The sequence below is a fragment of the Somniosus microcephalus genome, chromosome 27 (assembly GCF_052327205.1).
Source record: "Somniosus microcephalus isolate GS21.2 chromosome 27, FLI_Smic_1.0, whole genome shotgun sequence".
Taxonomy (NCBI): domain Eukaryota; kingdom Metazoa; phylum Chordata; class Chondrichthyes; order Squaliformes; family Somniosidae; genus Somniosus; species Somniosus microcephalus.
Window position 1 is genome coordinate 8557739 of NC_141013.1, and position 23706 is coordinate 8581444.

Below are 23706 nucleotides of genomic sequence, written 5' to 3' on the forward strand. Positions count from 1 at the left end.
GGGTGACGCAGGGCTCGCCAATCTCACCGACACTCTTTAATATTTACATTAATGGATTGGCAAAACTACTTGAACAATCTACAGCACCCGGCCTCACCCTATATGAATCCAAGGTTAAATTCCTCCTCTATGCCGATGACCTGGTTCTGCTGTCACCAACTAAGGAGGGCCTACAGCAGAACCTGGACCTGCTGGAGTCGTACTGCCAGACTTGGGCCCTGACAATAAATCCCCAAAAAACCAAAGTCCTTGTGTTCCAGCAAAGATCCAAACAACATGGACCCACAATAAATTTCACAGTAGGAACAACCAAAATTGAACAAACCACTCACTACACATACTTGGGCTTAAAAATCAGTTCTACGGGAAACTTCAAACTGGCTGTGAATGAACTGAAAGAGAAAGCAAGAAGGGCTTTCTATGCCATCAAAAAATCAATCCAAATAGAAATCCCAATTAGCATTTGGCTCAAAATTTTCAAATCAATAATTGAACCAATTGCACTCTATGGCAGTGAGGTCTGGGGACCACTAACACAACAAGATTTTGCAAAATGGGACAAACACCCAATTGAGATCCTACATGCGGAATTCTGTAAAAGTATCCTCCGGACTCGAAGGAAAACAGTAAACAACGCATGCAGGGCGGAACTAGGCCAATACCCATTAATAATCACTATCCAAAAAAGAGCCACCAAATTTTGGAATCACCTACAAATGAGCAACCCCCAATGCTATCACTACGACGCCCTGAAATGCCAAGAGCTGACCATAAAGAAGAATACCCTCAGTCAACTAGTCCTGGGACTCAGTGAAGTAACTACTAACAATACTAACAATAACCAGTCCCAGGACAGTGACAGGGTAACACAAAGAATTCGACCCAACACAATCGTCGCTAAGCAAAAGGAAAAATATCTGACATATTGGGCAGAAACAACAAAAACCCAAAGCAAACTCAATTGCTACTTGGCCCTAAACAGACAATACAACATAGCTGATTACCTGACCATGGTAAAGGATAACAAACTGAGAAGAACCTTGACAAGGTACAGACTTAGCGAACATAGCCTAGCGATCGAAAAAGGCAGACCAGGCTGCCAAGAGAAGACAGGATATGCTCTCACTGCAGTCAGGGAGTAGTTGAGATAGAGATGCACTTCCTCACAGCCTGTGGAAAATATCAGGGCATCAGAGAGAATTTCTACCAAAAATTCTCACAAATATGCCCTGAATTCAGAAATCTGACTGACAACCAAAAACTCCCATTCCTACTGGGGGAGGAGAGAAGCTGTGTAACACTGGCAGCACACTATGTTACAGCTTGCCATGAACAGAGGGACAACCAGTAAACTAAGACAAGAGTATATTGTATATTTATAAACTCAGGGATATACCTGTTTATACACTGTATGAATGGAACCGCGTTTATGTGTTCAACCATAAATGTATTTTGATGCTTTGGCAACATAAGATGTACCTTATCATGCCAATAAAGTGATTTGTATTGTATTGTATGGCATCTAAACATTAGGTGGATTGAGGGTGATAGATGTCATAGAATCATAGAATGGTTATAGCATGGAAGAAGGCCATTCAGCCCGTCGAGCCCATGCCGGCTCTCTGCAAGAGCACTTCAGCTAGTCCCACTCCCCCGCCCTTTCCCCGTAACCCTGCAATTTTTTTTCCTTCAGGTACTTATCCAACTCCCTTTTGAAAGTCATGATTGAGTCTGCCTCCACCACCCTTTCAGGCAGTGCATTCCAGATCCTAACCACTCGCTGAGTAAAAAAGTTTTTCCTTATGTTGCCTTTGGTTCTTCTGTCAATCACCTTAAATCTGTGCCCTCTGGCTCTCGATCCTTCTGCCAATGGGAACAGTTTCTCTCTACTCTGTCCAGACCCCTCATGATTTTGAACACACCTATCTTCTCTCAACCTTCTCTGCTCTAAGGAGAACAACCCCAGCTTCTCCAATCTATCCACGTAACTGAAGTCCCTGGAACCATTCTCGTAAATCTTTTCTGCACTCTCCCTAAGGCCTTCACATCCTTCCTAAAGTGTGGTGCCCAGAATTGGACACAATACTCCAGTTGAGGCCGAACCAGTGTTTTATACAGGTTCATCATAACTTACTTGCTTTTGTACTCTATGCCTCTATTCATGAAGCCCAGGATCCTGGATACTTTTTTAACTGCTTTCTCAACCTGCCCTGCCACCTTCAATGATTTGTGCACATATACCCCATGGTCTCTCTGTTCATGCACCCCCTTTAGGATTGTACCCTTTAATTTATATTTTCCCCCCTCCATTTTTTACTAACAATGTATCACTTTGCACTTTTCTGCGCTAAATTTCATCTGTCACATGTCCGTCCATTCCACCGGGCTGTCTATGTCATCTTGAAGTCTATCACTATCCTCCTCACTGTTCACTGTACTTCCAAGTTTTGTGTCATCTGCAGATTTTGAAATTGTGCCCTGTACACCCACATCCAAGTCATTAATATATATCAAGAAAAGCAGTGGTCCTAGAACTGACCCCTGGGGGACACCACTCTGTTTCCTGTCACTTAGCCAATTTCGCATCCATGCTGCCACTGTCCCTTTTACTCCATGGGCTTCAACTTTGCTGGTAAGCCTATTACAGGAAACTTTGTGCTATCCGGAAGTTGAATGTCCGGCAACTTTGATCTAATGGCAGAAATCAGCAGCCGTTTTGGTTAGGTGTTTTTTTTTTCTCCTAGCATTCTTTTCACAGGCAGGCTCTGGAAAGCGTCTTTGTCGCTTAGCAACAGCTTCAGAGACGCTTCCAAGCTACTGGGCCAAGTGTTTACAAGCTGTTGCTGAGCAACAGTGTTTGTGGTCCGATACTGCGATGAAAAGCTCCTATCTGATAACATTGACGCTGGTCTAGCCGGAGCTTTTAAAAAAACGGCAGTAGCTCGGTCCCATGGGTGCCGGATAGCACAAAGTTTCCTGTATGTGGCACTTTGTCAAACGCCTTTTGAAAGTCCATGTACGCCACGTCAATCGCATTGCCCTCATCAACCCTCTTTGTTACCTCATCAAAAATCTCTTAAGTTGGTTAAACACGATTTGCCTTTTTAAAAAATCCATGCTGGCTTCCCTTAAATAATCCACACTTGTCCAAGTGACGGTTAATTTTGCCCCTGATTATTGTTTCTAAAAGCTTCCCCACTACTGAGGTTAAACTGACTGGCCTGTAATTGCTGGGTTTATCCTTGCACCCTTTTTTGAACAAGGGTGTAACATTTGCAGTTCTCCAGTCCTCTGGCACCACCCCCGTTACTAAGGAGGATTGGAAGATTATGGCCAGTACCTCCGCGATTTCTTCCTTCACCTCCCTCGGCGTCCTTGGATGCATCCCATCTGGTTCTGGTGACTTATTTACTTTAAATACAGCCAGCCTTTCTAGTACCGCCTCTATCAATTTTTACCCCATCCAGTATCTCCTCTACCTCATCCTTCACTATGTCTATGGCAGCATCTTCTTCCTTGGTGAAGACAGATGCAAAGTACTCATTTAGCACCTCAGCCATACCCTCTGCCTCCATGCGTAGGTCTCCTTTTTGGTCCTAATAGGCCCCACCCCTCCTTACTACCCGTTTACTATTTATATGCCTATAGAAGACTTTTGGATTACCTTTTATGTTAGCTGCCATTCTATTCTCATACCCTCTTTGCCCCTCTTATTTTCCTTTTCACTTCTCTGAACTTTCTATATTTAGCCTGATTCTCAGATGTATTCTTGACCTGACATCTGTCATATTGCTTGATTTTCTTTCCCAAGGAAGGTAGGGGAAGGAAGTTAGCGTTCCCTAAAGAAGGGAATCAGCAGGTGGTGTGTGAGGGAAGTACATGATAGAATAATTATGAAATAAAAACAGAAAATGATGGAAATACTCAGCCGGTCAAGCAGCTTCTGTGGAGAGAGAAACTGAGTTAACGTTTCAGATTGGTGACTCTGAATGGAGTGGGTTAATGGTCTGAATTAAGGCTCATTTAGTGTTTGGCAGCAGAGAGGAAAAATTACACTTGAGCCAATACACCAGTAATATGCTTGTTGATTTTAGTTCAACACCACCTTTAACTGCTGGTACTTCCCCCATCTGCTACACACGTACGTCTATAATTGTACCGGGTGTTTTTTCACAATTGTAGTAGAAAAAAATGCACACAAACTATTATGATTTACTGAAATCTGAGAGAGAATACTCCTGCGATATTAGCTATTTTATAGATTGTATAGCTAACTAAATGGCTGGTGGGTCATAGTTGGCTCCCTTAGTGGATTTATTCAAACTCCTGGAAGTACAGAATGTGGGAACTCTTTTTTAAAACAACCGCTGCTCAGATTGCAATTCTTATTTTGTGAATTACATTTGTGACTGGAAATTACTAAAGTATATTTTCCATTAGTTGAGTGATTAGATTGGCTGAGATGGTGTGCGTTAATGTGTGGTAAAAGCCTTCATTCTGGAAACTATCAGTAATGCTTTGGCTGTGACTTCCCCCTCCCTTGGAGCTTGTTGCCAGTAACTAGCCCCCTAACTAATTGAGGTTGCGATGTGGGCAGGTAAAATCTAAATAGAATTTATTTTAGGTGCCACTGAAGGAAGTGTTTTTTAATGGTATGGGACCGATCAGGTTTATTAAACAATGAGCACAGATCTACTTCAATCGGTTTACTGTGCTGTTCTAGTATAAAAATCACTGGAAGGATTACCGTGGTATGATAACCTGGGGTTGCCTGTGATGTTCATTAAGTGGCTCCTGTGCTTTAAACACTAAGATCTCCCAGGATTGATTCCCAGTCTGTATTGAGTGAGCTGGGAGCCTTAAACCACTGTGGGCTAGGAAGACAGAAATCAGGCACTGATCTCAGGATCAGTGTTCACAACTGAGTGACGTCTGCTGGAAAGTATACATGTATGGACATCGGGTGAGCAGTTCTGGCTTGGCTATCCCCAGTTAAATTGACCTCCAGAGTAAATTTTATTTACCTGAAAATCTGTACAGCATTACTGTTTCAGTAAAGATGCATACCAGAAATATTCTAGTTGTGTCACCAGAACTTCAGTAGTCTAATAGTACATTAAATTTTCTCTCAGTAACTTTTTTTTCCAATAGTACTTCGATAACCCAATGGTCTGTTCAGTTTTAATACTATCTGCATTTGTACTGTCTTTCATAGATTTTTGCCCCTGCAAACTAGTGTTTGGTTAAACTATTTTGAGATTTGAGTTGAAGTATTGGTGGTTGCAAGTCAGTCACAATATGGGTGGAAACGCTTTGAGTTGATGATTCAAGATATCGCAACAAAGCATATTTGCTTAAACAAGCCTTTTCGTCCTGTGATTGATACTAATAATCCTAGTGATGGGACTCTCTTTTTACTGCAAGAAAATAATAAATAGGATTTTGAAGATGCTCAGTTTATTGTCATCAGTGAGTCTAGTTGAGCAGTTGATAAATTGAGTTGAAGTTTGGCCCAGCAACTTTAGTAGTGGTGTACTGAGATCATAGCCTTTCCTAGCAATTGAATTTGACTGCCAGGTGCTAGTTTTCAGCTTGGCTGCTGAATGGAGTACTTTTTACTGCTGGCAGAGATGCATTTCTCCAGAAAAAGCTTGAAGTTAGTCAGCATCTGCGGAAAGGACAGTCAGTATTTTGGGTTTGTGCCATTCTTCAGAACTGAAAAAGAGAGATGAACAATCAGAAAAAGGGGGAGTGAAAAACAAAAACCAGGCAACGCTCCTATAGTTTGCCAAAGTGGCCATTCTTCATGTATGAATCTACATAGTAAGTGTTGGTAGGCTATAAGAACAAGGAGTAGGACTTACGGCCTGTCCTGCCATTCAATAAGGTGATGGCTGATCTTTGACCTCACCTCCACTTTCCTGCCCGATCTCCATATCACTTGATTCCCCTAGAGTCCAAAAATATATCCGACTCAGCCTTGAATATACTCAACGATTCAGCATCCACAGTCCTTTGGGGTAGAGAATGCCAAAGATTCACAACCCGCTGGGTGAAGAAATTCCTCCTCATCTCAGTCTTAAATGGCCGACCCCTTATCCTGAGACTATGCCCCCTAATTCTAGACTCTCCAGCCAGGGGAAACAACCTCTCGGCATCTACCCTGTCAATCTCCCTCCGAATCTTAAGCTTCAATGAGATCACCTCTCATTCTTCTAAACTCCAGAGAGTATAGGCCCATTCACCCATCACAGACATTATAGCTGAGCCTCTCGCTAATAGCCACACAATACATTTTCTCTGCTGTGGTCACCGTGTAGCACTAGGATCCTTGGTTGACTCGCTTAGTTCCTGTGCCTCCCTGTTGAGAGGCTGCAATATTTCGAATGCTGCCCTCAACAAAGACTGGGGCTTGTACCTGAGCGCTTATGGCTCAGTGCAGGTGATGCATTTGCTCATTAAATAATTGTAACACTTCAGCTATATGGCATTAAGGTTTTTTGATGACTTGGATCACTAATTCTTTAGAGTCATGGTTGATTTTTTTTTTCCGACTTGATTTAATTTTCACATCAAACTTTGACCCCCCCCCCCCCAACCAAAAGTAGAGTTAGGGTTAAAGTGGTGTGTAATGGTTATATTACTGAATTAGTAATCAAGAGGCCTGGACTAATAATCTGTGAACATTAGGTCGAATCCCACCATGGCAGTTTGAGAATTTGAATTCAGTTTTTAAAACCAGTCTGGAAATAAATAAATTGCAGGTATCAGTAAAAGTGACCACGGAGCTCTTGGATTGTCATTTAAAAAAAAAACGACTGGTTCACTAATGTCCTTCAGGGAATATCTTTCCCCAGTCTGGTCTTTTTGTGACGTCAGTTGCGCACCAACATGGTTGTCTCTTAATTGTCCTCTGAAGTGGCCTAGTAAGTGTATCAAATTGCTCAACTATTAAAGGAGGTGGCCCACCAGCACCTTCTCTGTGCAGTTAAGGAGGGGCAGTAAATGCTGGTCTTGCCAGTGACACCCACTTACTGAGAATGAAAAATTGGGTAGATGTTCAATTTAGTATCCATTGTGACTATCTATAGATTAAGATACTATCTTAATATCAGGAACTTTATGAAAAATTAGACACAACACATTCTACTAGTTAAGTATGTTGTTTCAAATTGGTATTCAAATATACCAGGGCTTTTTTTTGGCTCCTAACAGTTTAATTCAACATGCCTAGTACAAGGGGCTACAGCAATAACAATAGATTTTTTTTTTTGCTGTAGCTTACTGGGTGATAAAGCGGATAAGGAGAAACAACATTGGATTGCATTTTAAAAAAGCTTGCATTTATCTAAAACTGGAAAAGGCCATGACCCAAGCAGCTATTCTGTGTACAAGCTGAGTGGGTGAGTATTGGCTATTTTACCGGGGAGGAGCAGCTCAACCACCTAACGTACCCAGTGCCAGTGGAACTGTTCCCTGCCAGAAATTTTTTGGAGGGGAGCCCTGAAGATCTCTTCACAGAAAGGTAAAATAGTCAGGAAATGTTCTTAGAATCTATGAGCCTACAGTTCAGTTTTGTAAATTGCACTTCATACAAAATGACATCTGCAATATTAACATTTTTGCAGATCTGGTTTCTTGATTTGTTTTATAGTTAATGATCCCATAGGACATATAGTATAGATTTTTATTGCAGTATTGTGGGTTATCCCTTTGGATGAGCTACTTTGTGTCCCTACCCCTCTGCTCCACCATCGGTGACCGAGCTTTCAGCCATCATGACCCTACTATCTGTGATTCTCTTTAGTGCTGTGAGTTGGGTAAGTGTGAGAGTTCTTTAATTGTTATTTCTCTTTAAATCATTCTTGATAAGATTACTTAAGCAGTTTAAGTAAAGGGGAAAAGTTAAATATTTGGGATTCTGTTGGGTTAAGAGTAAAACAAGGTTACACTGCAGTAGGAATAAATTGGCACAGCAGGCAGTGGAAACCAGTTTTCTAACCAATCAGCAGGGGTGACTCATTTGGCTGTAAACAAACAAACAGTATAAAAAGACCAGTGCTAGTGCGAGCAAACACTGAGTGCAAGTCAGCAGAGAGTGCTGTGAGTTTGGGTAAGTGGGGTGTTAGGTGCTCTTTTCAAACTTTAACTCTGTGGGTTGTAGTTAATAAGGCCTTTCTGGTGCAGAGTGACTGTTGGTAAACCATTTAACTGGTGTAATTAGAGGGATTGATTTAATTTAAATCCAATTAATTAAAGGAGATACTAGCATCTGAAATCGGGCAGAGGGTGTCCATAACTAACAATAAAAAAATTAATTACGTAGAATGGAGCAGGTGATGTGTTACTGTTGCGAGAGGTGGGAGCTGGTGGACCCCATTGAGGCTCACGGTGATTACGTCTGTGACATGTGTCTGCTGCTACAGGAACTCCAGCTCCGTGTTGATGAGCTGGAGTCTGAGCTTCAGACACTGCAACACATCAGGGAGGGGGAGAAGTACCTGGACTCTGTGTATCAGGAGGTGGTCACACCTATGAAGTTAATTAATTCAGATGTAGCCCATGGTCAGGGACAGGACGGTGTGACTACAAGTGAGGCAGGTACGGGGATCCAGGAGGTAGAGCTGGAGGAGCCGCAGCCCTTGCTCTTGCCCAACAGGTTCGAGGTTCTTACTCCCTGTGGGGCCAGGAGCAGGGACTGCAGGGAGGATGAGCAACCTGGCCACAGCACCGTGGAACGGGGGGCCATTCAAGAGGGGGGAGTAAATAGAAATGTTGTAGTGGTAAGGGATAGTATTATTAGGGGGGTAGATAGAGTTCTCTGCAGCCGAGAGCGAGAGTCCCAAAGGCTGTGTTGCCTACCCGGTGCCAGGGTTAAGGACATCTCCTCTGGGCTGGAAAGAAACTTGCAGTGGGAGGGGGTGGATCCAGTTGTCGTGGTCCATGTTGGTACAAATGACGTAGATAGGACTAGGAAGCCGGTTCTGTTAAAGGAGTATGAGCAGCTAGGGGTCAAATTAAAAAACAGAACCTCAAGGGTAATAATCTCTGAGCCACGAGCGAATTTGGCTAGGACAAATAAAATTAGAGCGCTAAATGCGTGGCTCAAAGACTGGTGTGGGAGAAATGGGTTTTGCTTCCTGGGACACTGGCACCAGTACTGGGGCAGGAGGGAGCTGTTCCGTTGGGACGGGCTTCACTTGGCCAGTGCTGGGACTAGAGTCCTGGCGGATCATATAACTAGGGCTGTAGAGAGGGCTTTAAACTAACTAGTGGGGGGGAGGTTCCTAGAGAGCAAATAATAAAAATGACAACAGAGAAGGTCATAGACTTTGGTTTTTAATTTCCCCACTGCTACCTGAGTGTGTCAGGAAGGGGCAGAAGGTATGGAGTAAAAGGTAAAGTAATAAAAAGGGCAAAAGCAGGAACTAAGTGTCACAAAACATATTTGAAAGTTCTCTATCTGAATGCACGTAGCATTTGTAACAAAATAGACGAGTTAATGGCACAAATAACTACATATGGGTATGATCTTGTGGCCATTACAGAAACATGGCTGCAGGGTGACAATGCCTGGGAATTAAACATACCAGGTTATTTAACGATCAGGAAGGACAGGCAGGCAGGAAGGAAGGGGAGGTGGGGTGGCTATATGTTAATAAAGGAAGGAATCACTGTAATACAGAGAAATGATATTGGGTCAAAAGATCAGGATAATGAAACAGTTTGGGTGGAGATAAGGAATAATAAGGGGAAAAAAACACTAGTGGGCGTAGTCTATAGGCCTCCGAACAGTTGCAACTCTGTTGGACGGAGTATCAATCAGGAAATAGTTGAGGCTTGTAATAAGGGAACATCTATAATTATGGGGGATTTTAACTATCATATTAATTGGACAAATCAAATTGGGCAGGGCTGCCTTGAGGATGAGTTCATTGAGTGTATTAGGGATGGGTTTCTTGAGCAGTATGTAACTGAACCGACCAGGGGGCAAGCAACCTTAGATCTGGTCCTGTGTAACGAGACAGGATTAATTAAAAATGTCCTAGTAAAGGATCCCCTTGGGATGAGTGACCATAACATGGTTGAATTCCATATTCAAGTAGAGGGTGAGAAGGTTGGATCTCAAACAAGCGTGCTAAGCTTGAATAAAGGAGACTATGAAGGTATGAGAGCGGAATTGAGTAGAGTGGATTGGGAAAATAGATTAAAGGGTAAGACGATACATGATCAGTGGTGTACATTTAAGGAGTTATTTTACAACTTCCAAAAAAAAAATATTCCACTGAGAAGAAAAGGGTGTAAAAGAAAAGACAGCCATCCGTGGCTAAGTAAAGAAATTAAGGATAGTATTCGACTAAAAACAAGGGCATATAAGGTAGCCAAATCTAGTGGGAGGATAGAGGATTGGGAAAACTTTAAAAGACAGCAAAAAATAACAAAAAGATTGATTAAGAAAGGGAAGATAGATTATGAAAGTAAATTAGCAAAAAATATAAAAACAGATAGTAAGAGTTTTTATAGTTATATAAAAAGAAAAAAAGGGTGGCTAAAGTAAATGTTGGTCCCTTAGAGGATGAGACCGGGAAATTAATGGTGGGAAATATGGAGATGGCAAAAACACTGAATGAATATTTTGTATCAGTCTTTACAGTAGAGGACACTAAGAATATCCCAACACTGGACAAACAGGGGGCTATGGGGGGGAGGAGCTAAACACGATCAAAATCACTAAGGAAGTGGTACTCGGTAAAATAATGGGACTCAAGGCGGATAAATCACCTGGACCTGATGGCTTACATCCTAGGGTCTTGAGGGAAGTGGCGGTAGGGATTGTGGATGCCTTAGTAATAATTTTCCAAAACTCCCTGGACTCAGCAAAGGTCCCGGCAGACTGGAAAACTGCTAATGTAACACCCTTATTTAAAAAGGGCAGTAGACAGAAGGCTGGAAACTATAGACCGGTTAGCCTAACACCTGTGGTAGGTAAAATTTTGGAGTCCATTATTAAGGAGACAGTAACAGGACATTTGGATAATCATAATTTAATAGGACAAAGCCAGCATGGTTTAATGAAGGGGAAGTCATGTTTGACAAATTTGCTGGAGTTCTTTGAGGAAGTAACATATAGGGTGGATAAAGGGGAACCAGTGGACGTAGTGTATTTAGACTTCCAAAAGGCATTTGACAAGGTGCCACACAAAAGATTATTGCTTAAGATAAAAAAATCACGGGATTGGGGGTAATATTCTGGCATGGATAGAGGATTGGCTATCTAACAGAAGGCAGAGAGTTGGGATAAATGGTTCATTCTCAGACTGGCAATCAGTAACTAGTGGTGTACCGCAGGGGTCAGTGCTGGGTCCCCAACTCTTTACAATCTATATTAACGATTTGGAGGAGGGGACCGAGTGTAACATATCAAAGTTTGCAGATGATACTAAGATGGGAGGGAAAGTAGTGAGTGAGGAGGGCATAAAAAACCTGCAAGGGGACATAGACAGGCTAAGTAAGTGGGCAGAGATTTGGCAGATGGAATACAATACTGGAAAGTGTGAGGTTATGCACTTTGGCAGGAAAAATCGTAGAGCAAGTTATTATCTTAATGGCAAGAAACTGGAAAGTACTGAAGTACAAAGGGATCTGGGGGTCCTGGTGCACGAAACTCAAAAGGTTAGTATGCAGGTGCAGCAAGTGATTAAGAAGGCCAATGGAATGTTGGCTTTCATTGCTAGGGGGATAGAATATAAAAATAGGGAGGTATTGCTTCAGTTGTACAAGGTATTGGTGAGACCGCACCTGGAATACTGCGTACAGTTTTGGTGTCCATACTTAAGAAAAGACATACTTGCTCTCGAGTCAGTACAAAGAAGGTTCACTCGGTTAATCCCGGGGATGGACATATGAGGAGAGGTTGAGTAGATTGGGACTCTACTCATTGGAGTTCAGAAGAATGAGAGGCGATCTTATTGAAACATATAAGATTGTGAAGGGGTTGGATCGGGTGGATGCGGGGAGGATGTTCCCGGTGATGGGTGAAACTAGAACTAGGGGGCATAGTCTTAGTATAAGGGGCTGCTCTTTCAAAACTGAGATGAGGATGAACTACTTCACTCAGAGGGTGGTAGGTCCATGGAATATGCTGCCCCAAAAAGCTGTAGAAGCTACATCATTACATAAATTTAAAACAGAAATAGACAGTTTCCTACAAGTAAAGGGAATTAAGGGTTGCGGGGAGCGGGCAGGAATTTGGACATGAGTCTAGGTTCGGATCGGACATGGCCCTGTGGGTAGCGGAGCGGGCCCAGGGGCTGTGTAGCCTGATCCTGCTCCTATTTCATGTGTCTAATTCTGTTAGATTCAGGAGATGGTTCTGTGATAGTAGATTGGCGGTTAGGATCAGATCAGTCATGATCTTATTGAATGGCGGAGCAGGCTCGAGGGGCTGATTGGCCTACTCCTGCTCCTATTTCTTATGTTCTTATGTTAAACCCCTCCACCTTGCTATGTCTCTCTCCATCTTAAAAACCCTCTTCAAAACTTACCTTTTCAATCTTGCATTTGGTCAGCTTCTGCAATTCTTTTCCCAATTCCTGCTTGATGTGTGAATTTTTCTCCTCCGTCTTCTTGGAATGTTTTGCTATGTTAAATTGCTGTATAAGTGTAAGTTAAATATAATCTGTATTAGGTGGCCTGTATTTATAACCGCATGTAAGGTGCAGCGTGTTAGTGTGCCAGCTTGTGGCATCACAGAGTGATGGGTTGGTTTGTGCCAGTGGTTCAAGCTTTCCTTCAGTGAAGCTCTGATCTCGGCTGTATTGCTTGGGAAAGTGTTGACTGGCACCCACGTCCTGGCAGGAATGGAGGAGAAATAAGCTGGGGTCCTTGCCAGAACGCATTTGGTTCGGAATGACATTTGGTCTGGGAGCAATCAGTCGGCTGCAGTTGGTGGGTAGCTTTGAGTAAAAACGGAGGATCTTCGCTTTGTGCTACCTGTGAGCATTGAATGCATAGGAACTTCGGAATTGCTAGATAAAAGAAGACCAAGGTCCATCTAGTTTGCCTTTTACCATCCTGCTGGTCACATCCAACAATAATGGAGTTGTTGACGAATCACAGCAATCAATTTCTATCGCGGTCTACAACAGACCCAGATATGAGACATGGAAACCGCCAAGTGGTGGAGAACTTTGGGAGCCATAGGTCCAAAGTCATCTGTTCCTCCCAAGCGTGCTACACTTACCACATGCAATGTCTCAGTTTATATACTGTTCCAAAACATTATCTGAAAGAAATCTTACCTCTAATTTGCATTTGAAAGGATCAGCACTATCTGCTTCTAGCGTCTCCCTAGGGCACCTGTTCCATAGATTTTCCAATGGAGATGTTTGGTAATATAGGCACAAGTTTAACTGTTTTAAACCTACTAATTGAAAATTATAAAGTAAAAAAATTCTGTTGGCTTTGTGGTAGTGAAAACATGACTCTCGTACCTCACCAATACAAATCCTCTCCTTTGATACAAATGACGCACTTTCCTTTCTTTTCACTTCCCTCTTTGGTTTGATTATCATTATTGGTGCGTGGAAAATTACAGCACCTTTTATGAGCGTTGAAATGTTCCAAAACGCACAACTGGTGAGATGCTACTGGTTTACTTGGGAGACTTGTGTAAACGGAACGATGATGTGAGATTGATATCCGGATAGGAAAATTAATTTCAGGGCTTGGAATTGATATTTTGGTTGAGGTATGAAGACTATTTGGGTAGAATTTCAGGTTTGTTGAGATGCGATAACCTTCAGAGGACCGAAAGCACAAGCACAATACAAACATAATGAATGGTTTGGTGTTATGAGGATTACAAGGAATTCCCACAGTACAAACAATGAGCTACATGGTTGCTCTGTGTAACCTTTGTGTAGGTACTGTTCAACAGTTCTACAATGTCTCAGTAACTCTTCTGTCAGATTTGTGAGAATTCCAAGATAGCTTAATTGAAGATATTAAGTACTATCTTTCCTTTTGCAGTGCTTTATAACAAAACATTAGAGAAACACTGTGCTGCTAAGTCGGTTAGTTTTTATTGAAATTAGGTGTGTTTTGAAACCGTGTAATTTATTGTGCTTGCCAGAAATAACTGCATGGCTGTGATTTTTTTAATGTATATAAATGTTTCAGATAAATTTCAGTTTGACAGTTCACAAGTTTCAGTAGCAAGTTACAGAAATAAAAGAAGAAATGCCTTTTTTAAAAGAAGTCTAGCTCCACTTTCTTTTTAAGCAATGATAGTGTTTTTGTGACCCATTGTGTAACTAAAAACCGTAGCGTTATTTTACAAAAATCTAGCAGGCTGTTAATTTTGAGACTGAGAGATGGGCAATAAATGTAGGCCTTGCTGGTGGCGCCCACATACCATGAATGAATTAAAAAAAGAGAATCTTGCAAATGTACTTGTACAGTGAAATTACATCCGCCAGTCAGCTGCATAGGATTGGGCTGATATCTATTGAATTGATTTCAAAAAGTTATAGATGTCAGTTTGGGTGTGGCACAGCACTGTATACAATGCCTTTAATTTGTTCAGACTGTGCGGCTGTGAAAATGTTAACGCTGTTTACTGTAATTGCCCTTTGATTACATGTTGACATATTACATCCACGGTGTATATGATATGTACATGGTTGATTATGGTAGCAAGAGAGCTTTATTGGTCGCTGTAGTTGTGAGTGGCCCTTCATACTGATCCCAGGAGTGGCTGTGGTGTGAGTATGTAGTGCTTGGTGAGTTTCAGTTGTGCTGCTGATGCTTTGGCAGTTACCCTGTTCAGGTGAGGTTATGCATGCTCCAGCTACTTGATATTAAAGTCTGTTTTATTAGCTGGATACTTCACACTTTTATCTGCTAAAGCTCGTTCAATTCCTGTTTATTGTTAGCTGACCTCAAACAGGTTAGGGAGGTGACAGCAGGAGTCCTGCAATTGGCCCCTGTCCCTCTCGGCTGTGGAAGAGAAAAGCCAGCCATGGTTCCACCTGCTCCTTACTGTCCAATGAGTCTTACTGGATGGGTGCAAAATGTTAGATGAGATCAGTGATCAGGCTTTGCTGTGATGCCCTCCATGGGAAATAGCTTCTTGATGTTCAATGATTAAGCTCGCACATGAATGACCATTGAACAAGGGACTGGAGGACTGTGGGTACATTTGGAACCATACCTCAGTGAGGTCGGGAGAGAGAAAAGACAATTGGTTGCAAAAGTTAATTGTGTGCTACAGGGGTATTAAGCTATTTTGAAAGACCCCATTGATGTAAAAAAAAAGACTGGATAGACTTGCTACATTGTACCATTCCTTTTATTACTGTTACAGTAGGACAACAAAGTGGGGCACAGCCACTTCAGGGATGAGATAAGGTTGTCGAGAATTGTGATTGAGAAGGTGGAGTATTGCCCTAAAAAAAGGAACAATTATGGCTTAGAGTGCCACTTGAATAAGCTCAGAAGAAAAGCGGAAAACCAACAATATTATACTGCACCAATATTTGTAGCATTTCTGAGTTCTGTGAGCAAGAAGCTGGACTTATATGGCCACCTTGCACTGATGTTGAGTTGCAGAGTTCTATTCATTTCACATTATAGAAGCAATTTTAAAAATCTTAATTCTATACTTACTGTTGGACAATTTAAAGAGACTACAGTAAGTTCTTATTATTAACATTACCTAAGCTAGCAGAGTGAGATTAGTTCTGTTAAGTCATGTTGATAATGCCAAACTACAGATTAGTGTGAAATCAGTGTTGTGTTGCAGAACATCTCGCCGCACCATCTAATGTATATTTTGAGTCGATATTAGCCTACATGCACATTTATATGGTGAGTAATGTACATTTTCAGCAGATCTGCCGCTTTACCAGATCTGACATGGGTCTCACACAAGTCTTCTTTAATCAGACTGCAGGAGTCACTGGATAGTGATCAAAAGCAAGACCCCTGGCTGATATTTCCCACTCCCTTCCTTAACTCAGAGGCACTGAGGCTAATAGTAGCAACCTAACAGCTACGTTGCTTGAGATCAGTTAACTCCACACAGGCTGGGACTGAATCTGATACCTTCTGGTTTGTATGTCTCCGTTACACATCACTTGGTGCAGTTACCCACTAAGCCACCCAGGATGTTATTGTGTGGGAACTTGCTGATCTGTTGACCTGTTTTGCCACACTGTGGTACAGTATGCTGGAGTGTCCTAGCGCTGCCCTATGCCCAAAGTTAATTTTTTTCTACTGGAACCAATTCAACAGCAATTTCAACTTTATTGCTTTAAAGTACAGATAATTCCAGAGGTATTTCTAACTGGTTTGCCAGGAAATGTTGTGTTTGGACCAAAGTTTCTATAGACTTCACATGAAATAGCCAGTTTATAAACATTTCTACCGTGGCTCATTTTATTCATTCAGAAATTCAATCTGAACAGAAATGGAAAACCGTTGACGGTCGATTTTACACGAGTATGTAGTTGAAAATTGACACTTGACTATTTAATGCATTGAACATAAACAAGTGGATAATTGAAACATTTTTGCTTGGATCAGAGATTTTGCACAATGGGAGTGAATAAGAATCGGTTTGTGGCATGGGAATTTTGCTCTTAAAACAATGTGTTTTATTTAAAATCTGGAATACGGAAGATTTATACTGGCTTTTGCAACTAAACTATTGCCTGTTAAATTAAAAAAAACACTTGGCTGAGGCTCAGTGGGTATGTCCATTGCATGGTGTGGTGTTGAGTCATTGGAATTGGAAACATTCTAGATTTGATCTCTGGGCTATGACGAGTTAATTGAATTTAGCCAGGGTGGTGGTGCCTTGCTTCCGTGTGCCTGACTTTGGAACAGGAAGGAAATGAAACATTTGAGACTGCTGATCCTAAAATTCAGCAACTCCTATTAGAAACAGTTACTGAGCATGTGTTGGGCAGTCAGGCGAGCGTAAGATGTGGGTTGACTGTGATGCCCCCACTATTGAATAGCCCATTGGTTACAGCTCACCATGATCGTATCAATCAGTTGGTGGTGAGGGTAGAAACTGAAAGTCAGTGACTCTCAAAATGTCCCCCAGAAACATCAGCTGGTTACCGCAAGAGTGTTTTCTCTCAGTAAATCCAGAATCTGTGAATTGTGGGTCGTCAATGCACTTCTCACGTTTGGTGTGTGTCTGTCCAAAATTAAATTGATGCCAATCCACGTATATCCTGAGGGGTGACCTAATAGAGGTCTTTAAAATAATGAAAGGTTTTGATAGAGTAGACACAGAGAGAATGTTTCCACTGTGTGGAAGAGCATAACTAGAGGCCATCAATATAAGATAGTCACCAAGAAATCCAATAGTGAATTCAGAAGAAACTTCTTTACCCAAAGAGTGGTGAGAATGTGGAACTCCTACCATAGGGAGTGATTGAAGTAAATAGTATAGATGCATTTAAGGGGCGGCTAGACAAGCATATGAGGGAGAAGGGAATAGAGGGTTATGCTGGTAGATTCAGACAAGGAAAGACGGGAGGAGGCTCATGTGGAGCATAGACTGGACTGGACTGGGCCGAATATCCTAGGTAATCCCCTTTCTGTATTTTTAATTGTGGTCTTGTGTTGCCTACCTAGGGTTCCAACATACTAAACAGTCTAATCAAGATCCATCTTGAACAGCATCACTGGAAAATACTGGCGTTCGTCTTCCATTTCAATCCTCAGATTGGCACACTTTGTAACTGTTCTTGTGTTCAGCTACCAGCTTCCCTCTGCAGTGGTAGTCAATTGGTTCAATCATTACATCATCATACAATTTATTCTTAAAAATGTTGGACACCAGGAAATAGAAAGCAATAATCATGTTGAGGGAGTTTAGATAATAAAAAGCAGTGCTTTTGCTGTTTGCAACAATTGACTCCAAATATTAACTATAGTGGGAGAACATTAACTAATTGATCCAACATTATTAAATCCTTTCAATAAAACTATGTCTTTCATTTTTTAAGCTAGTTCAGCAAAGTTTTATTTTTTGTTCTGCTTTCCTTAGTCTCTTTTTATTCAAGTTGTTCGATCCTTTCATCCTTTCCTACATAATTCATTTTATTTATTATTTGTTCTTGCGTTGCTGGCAAGGCTGCATTTATTGGCCTGTTGTCCTGAGAAAGTGACAGTGGACCTTCTCCTTGAACCACTGTGGTATTGGTGCTCCCATGATGGTGTTCGAGAATTCCAGGATATTGACCTAAATGAAGAAACGCCAATATTTGTTCAAGTCGGGATGGTGTGAGATGGTGTTCCCACAACATTACTGCTCTTGTCCTTCTCAGCGGAGGAGGTTGCAGGGGAGGGAAGTGCTGTTGAAGTAACCATGGCAAGTTGTCTGAGTGCACTTGTGGACAGGGCAGATTGCGTTCAAAGCCAATCAAGTGCACTGGTGTTGAGCGTCTTGAGCGTGGTTGTGGCTGCACCCAGCAGGCAAGTCGTATTTCATCACGTTCCTGACTTGAACCTTGTAAATGGTGGAGTGGCTTTGAGGGCTCATGAGGTGAGCCACTCATCACAGAATACCCAGACTCTACTCTCTTTAACCTACAATGTCGATATGGCTGGTCCAGTCAGGTGTCTGATCAGTGGTTTCTCCAAGATGCTGCTGGTGGGGGATTTGGCAATGGTGATACTGATTAAGGTCAGGGGGCGATGGCTGGACACTTTGTGATGGTCATTAGCTGGCACTTATGTTGTACACATGTTATCTGCCATTTGTAGACTGGCATGGCTGCTTCATTATTGGAGAAGTTGTGAATGGAGCTGAATACCGTGGAATCGTCAAACAGCTCCACTCCTGATCTTATGTTGGAGAGAAGGTCATTGATGAAGTAGCTAAAGGTGTTTGAGCCAAGAACACTTTCCCGAGAAACTTTTGCAGCGATGCCCTGGGGCCGCGATGATTGGCCACTGATGACACACACGGTTAGATCAGCCACTGGAAGGTTTTCCCTTTGACCCCCATTGACTTTTGCCCTTGCTCGTTGGTGACATACTTGGTGGAATGCTGCCTTGATTTGGAGGGTTGCTCCTCTCGTCTATCCTCTCCACTGGTATTCAGCTCGTGTCTGTCTAGATCAAGGCTGTGATGACATCTGGAGCTGAGCCGTTTTAGTGAACTCAAACAGAACATTGGTGAGCAGATTATTAGTGAATGGGTGTTGCTTGATGGCATGATTGATGCCTTCTATCAATTTACTACTGATTGGGAGGGGGCTTATTGGGCAGTAATCAACTGGGTTATATTTATCCTGTTTTTATGGATATGGTATACCTGGGCAATCTTCCACGTTATAAGATGCCAGCGTCATAGCTGTACTGGTAAAACTTGGCTAGGGGAGTGACTCGCTCAGGTGCACAGGCCTTCAGTACTACAGATAAGATGTTGTCAGCGCCTATCATCTTTGTGTCCAGTGCAATCAACTGTTTCTTAACATCATTTGGTGCAAACTGAATTGACTTGACACTGGCAACTGTGGGTCATCTGTAAGGGCCAAGTAGGATTGTCCATTTGACACTTTTGGCTGAAGGCACTTGCAAACACTTCAGCCTTGCCTTTCGCACTCACGTGCTGGGCTTCACCATGGTTGAGGTTGGGGATGTCCTCCTCCTCATGGTAGTTGCCTCATTGTCCACCACTAGTCTACTAGATGTGGTAGGGAGTAATAGTGGAAATGGGCAACTAGGAGGAGGAGGCGGCTCCATGGATATCCCCATCCTACTTCAGCTGTTGTCCTGCTGTCAATTGGTCCATTAAAATATTTGCTTCCAGTCTCTCTTTTGTCATTTCTTTATTTTCATCCTTTTCTATACTATTACATAAAGCTCCTTCATCATTCCATCTGTCATCTGTTATCTACTTTGCTTTGCTGCATGACTTGTTATCTGCCTATTGCTGCCCACAAGATTTGACTCGGTCTGGCCTTTCGCATTGGATTTCTGTTGCATAATGTAGACGTCTCTGATCATTGGAAATTTACTATTCTGTGTAAGTACAACTGTTTTGGGTCTAGTGGAAGCAGTGAGGATAGGCAGTACTCGCTGAAGGTGGTATTGCTCTCCGTATTTCTTGGAAGAAAGTGCAGGAGAGAATCTTAATTTTTCTACAATCCATAAATGAGATTTAATCCATGTAGTGTACATTTGCTATAAAGTCTGAGTTTCACTCCATGTTGTCATGGAAATGGCAACTGTAAAACAGAGCGTGCACTCCAGGTTTTATGGTAGCTTAAAATAGATCTTTGAATATCTAGTGACAGCACAGTAGGCTGGGAAATTGCTGGTTCCCAGCTTCTCATGAATATCTGAACTGTATTACATTTTTGCACTGCTCTCTGCCTATCAGTGAATTGGCAATTGATTTTTTTTAAACTGAACTAATTATGATTTGTCAATTAATTTTGCCATGTCTTTGCAACCCTGCCTTCTGTCAGTAAAATTGATTTAGAAACCAAGCTCGCAAATGTTGGTATGCCTCATGGTACATAAACAAAGTGCTCAGTCAGGAAACTGCTGAAGATGCCCACTTCCTTCTGAGTTTTGTTGTTGAGATGAGATGTGCTTTTCTTAAAAAGGTAGCAGAGCAAGGCTCTTCTGAGGGTTCAGAGGTAATATCTCTGAGCAATACAGACCAGAAAGATCCAAGTTTTAATTCCTGGTCTTTGCAGCGATAACTGATCTGAATGGTAGAGGTTTTACAATTACCAGCAATTCTTGTGGTTAAAAAAAGAAAAAATGGCTAGAATCGTGCCAGAAGTACATGTGTGTGGATTTTGGGTTAGAACAGGATTGGATTTGTCTTGGTAACACACGGAGGCGTGCACCTGGATAAAGGCCAGTTGGGTGAGGAACTAGAGAGGGAATCAATGCTTTGAGAAATTCAGCCTCATTCGCCCATTGGAAATTCAGCCATGCTTCTTGCTGGTCACTGCCCACTGATTCCAGCTGAAAATTGCTTACGTGTGGATGTCAAATTGGGTTTGCCTATGAAATAGGTGTTGAATAGCCTGCCAAACCCCACTCATGAACATGAAGAATGATCTCTTGGGAAGGTATTGCACGTTGGTTGGTGTCTTTAGAATTTTACCCAGCATGATTTAGTGCCTTCCGAGAGTGGAAAAGAACCTTGTGGCAGGCGCAGAAACTGCCCATTAAACTGAATCAGAAGTTTATTTGGGGATATGTTTTCCTTGGACACTTGTAATTTTGCGTAAACCCAGCAATCAGTCACTAAGTCAAATACCAGACAGGGATACAAACATTAAAAGGTAAGAACTGAGACTCAAGTGGATAGTATGGATCTCATTGATAAATGCTAGCGAGTCTTGAATGATATATATTTTATATACTGTTTTATAGGAACTGGAAACACTATACCAGGTAATGCATGATATTCTCCTGCTAAGATGAAGCTATGTCTAAGTTGCTGCGTCACTTTAAGACCACAAGACCTAACCGAGACCTTGCTGAGATCAGTTTGAGGCTAGTTACTCTCGAGCAGATTGAGGTCAATTAAAGGCCATGAGAAACGAGCGCAAAGGACGGACCTTTTAGAAATACTTCAAAAAAAAAGTGACACAAATTTGCACATGATTGGCTTGTCTCAACTTATTTTTATGGATATAATTTTATGAAACAAAACTTTAATTTCTCAGCAGAGGCGTAAGGAAAAATGTAGAGTTTCAAGGGATGACTAAACTGCATACAGCATTGCTTCAGTAGTAGATCTTGTCCATTGTACCTGTGTAGGCCATTGTTTTATCTGTAAGCCCTGAATATTCTTAACTGTTGGTTCTGACTGTTGGTTTTGTTATTTTCCTATTGCTTGTTGCACTATTTAAATAGTTCAGGCAATCCTGTTTTTTTATTTCCCCACCCCCCCCCCCCCTTTTATATAGGCTTGCAAACAAAATTTGTGATTTTAACAAGTCATTTGGATGCAGTCCAGGAAAATAAATTGGTTTCTGTCTTTCCTTTTTACCAGCTTGAGTAAATCCATTGCCATTAGTTTGCAGTGCTGGGCACAGACAAACAAATGTAATCTGCCCCCTTCAGAGAAAATTGTAAGGAACATGGGGACTCTCGTAGACTGAATCACTCGGTTAATGTAAGCCACATTCTTGAAGAGATTAAACCTTTGTCTCTGTAGTTTTCCTTTTGAAGGCACTTTATGTTTAAAAAAAAAACCTCTTCTCCATTTGTTCTCTCTCCACCACCCTTATTTTGTCGCTGACACACCCTCCCCCCACCCCCCGAAGCCTCTAGGTAAAGTTTTGGTCCTACCTATCAGACTCTTGTGAATCATAATTTGTAGCTTGTTTCATGAAGTCTTATGTTGCTGTTTCTATATTTAGAAAACGTTTCGGAGGATTACATTAAGTTTTATGACCAAAAACAATTTAATATATTCAGGGATCTGCTTAGACACTTTGTACTACATTCAACAGAGCTCTAAGTGTAAACTCATGATTTTTGTGCAGTCATTATTTTCTGTTGGCTGTCTTATTTAATTGTTGCATCTTTTATATTTTGCTCATTGTGAGGTGTTGTTGCTACCAAATGGAACATTTTTGCACTCGGCATTGGCATCAAGAATTCCCAGGTCAGGTGCAGCAGAGTCAGATGTATTTACTGTACTCCCACTGAGGGAGTATATAACCAATGAGGGAGAGAATAAGGAACTTGGGTGAAAACTGCTGTATAGCCAGTGGTTAGTTAAAAGTCCATCTGAGAGAGCAGATGGGGCCTCGGTTTAACGTCTCATCCGAAAGATGGCACCTCCGACAGTGCAGCACTCCCTCAGTACTGCGTTGGCGTGTCGGCCTAGATATCCATGCTCCACATTCTCCACTTGCCTGGATGAGTGCAGCTCCAGCAACACTCGAGGAGCTCGACACCATCCAGGACAAAGCAGCCTGCTTGATTGGCACCCCATCCACCACCGGCGCACCATGGCTGCAGTGTGTACCATCTACAAGATGCACTGCAACAACTCGCCAAGGCTTCTTCGGCAGCACCTCCCAAACCCGCGACCTCTTCCACCTAGAAGGACAAGGGCAGCAGGCGCATGGGAACACCACCACCTGCAAGTTCCCCTCCAGGTCACCTACCATCCTGACTTGGAAGTATATCGCTGTTCCTTCATCGTCGCTGGGTCAAAATCCTGGAACTTCCTCCCTAACAGCACTGTGGGAGTACCTTCACCACACAGACTGCAGTGGTTCAAGAGGATGGCTCACCACCACCTTCTCGAGGGCAATTAGGGATGGGCAATAAATGCTGGCCTTGCCAGCGACGCCCACATCCCAGGAACGAATAATAAAAAAATAGTTAAATAGAATTGCAAATATGACTTTCACTGTTGAAATCAAGACTTTTCAGATCTTTAACTTTAACTTGCTCTTTCTCTGGAGCTCAAAGCTTGGAACTCCTGGTTTCTCTTGGTCCTTCTTTCCTTCCTTTTATAACCTTCAGACTTTAAAACTCAAGCTGAGTGTCTCCTCGTCAGTTCTTCCTGACTAACTGGTCTTTACTTTACAACTTTGTGCGGTGTCCTGACTTAGAGACCAAGGTCCTGCGCACCAGTTTTTCTTGAGCATTCATTTGAAATTTAAAAACATGAATTCTATAGTTTGGACAGCA

The 23706-nt window shown here is 42.1% G+C and overlaps 1 protein-coding gene across 3 annotated transcripts in view; it reads left to right on the forward strand.

Annotated features, from left to right (window-relative positions):
* The window catches only part of pias1b (protein inhibitor of activated STAT, 1b), a 153699-nt gene that overhangs the window by 20497 nt on the left and 109496 nt on the right, over positions 1–23706 (forward strand). Inside the window, exon 1 of one of the 3 annotated variants that reach the window (XM_085968474.1) lies at positions 7262–7525. The exons of the other annotated variants lie outside the window; for them this stretch is intronic. The gene's annotated coding sequence lies outside the window, so the exon portion shown is untranslated. Of the gene's footprint in view, positions 1–7261; positions 7526–23706 lie in introns of those variants that run through there. 3 annotated transcript variants of the gene reach the window in all.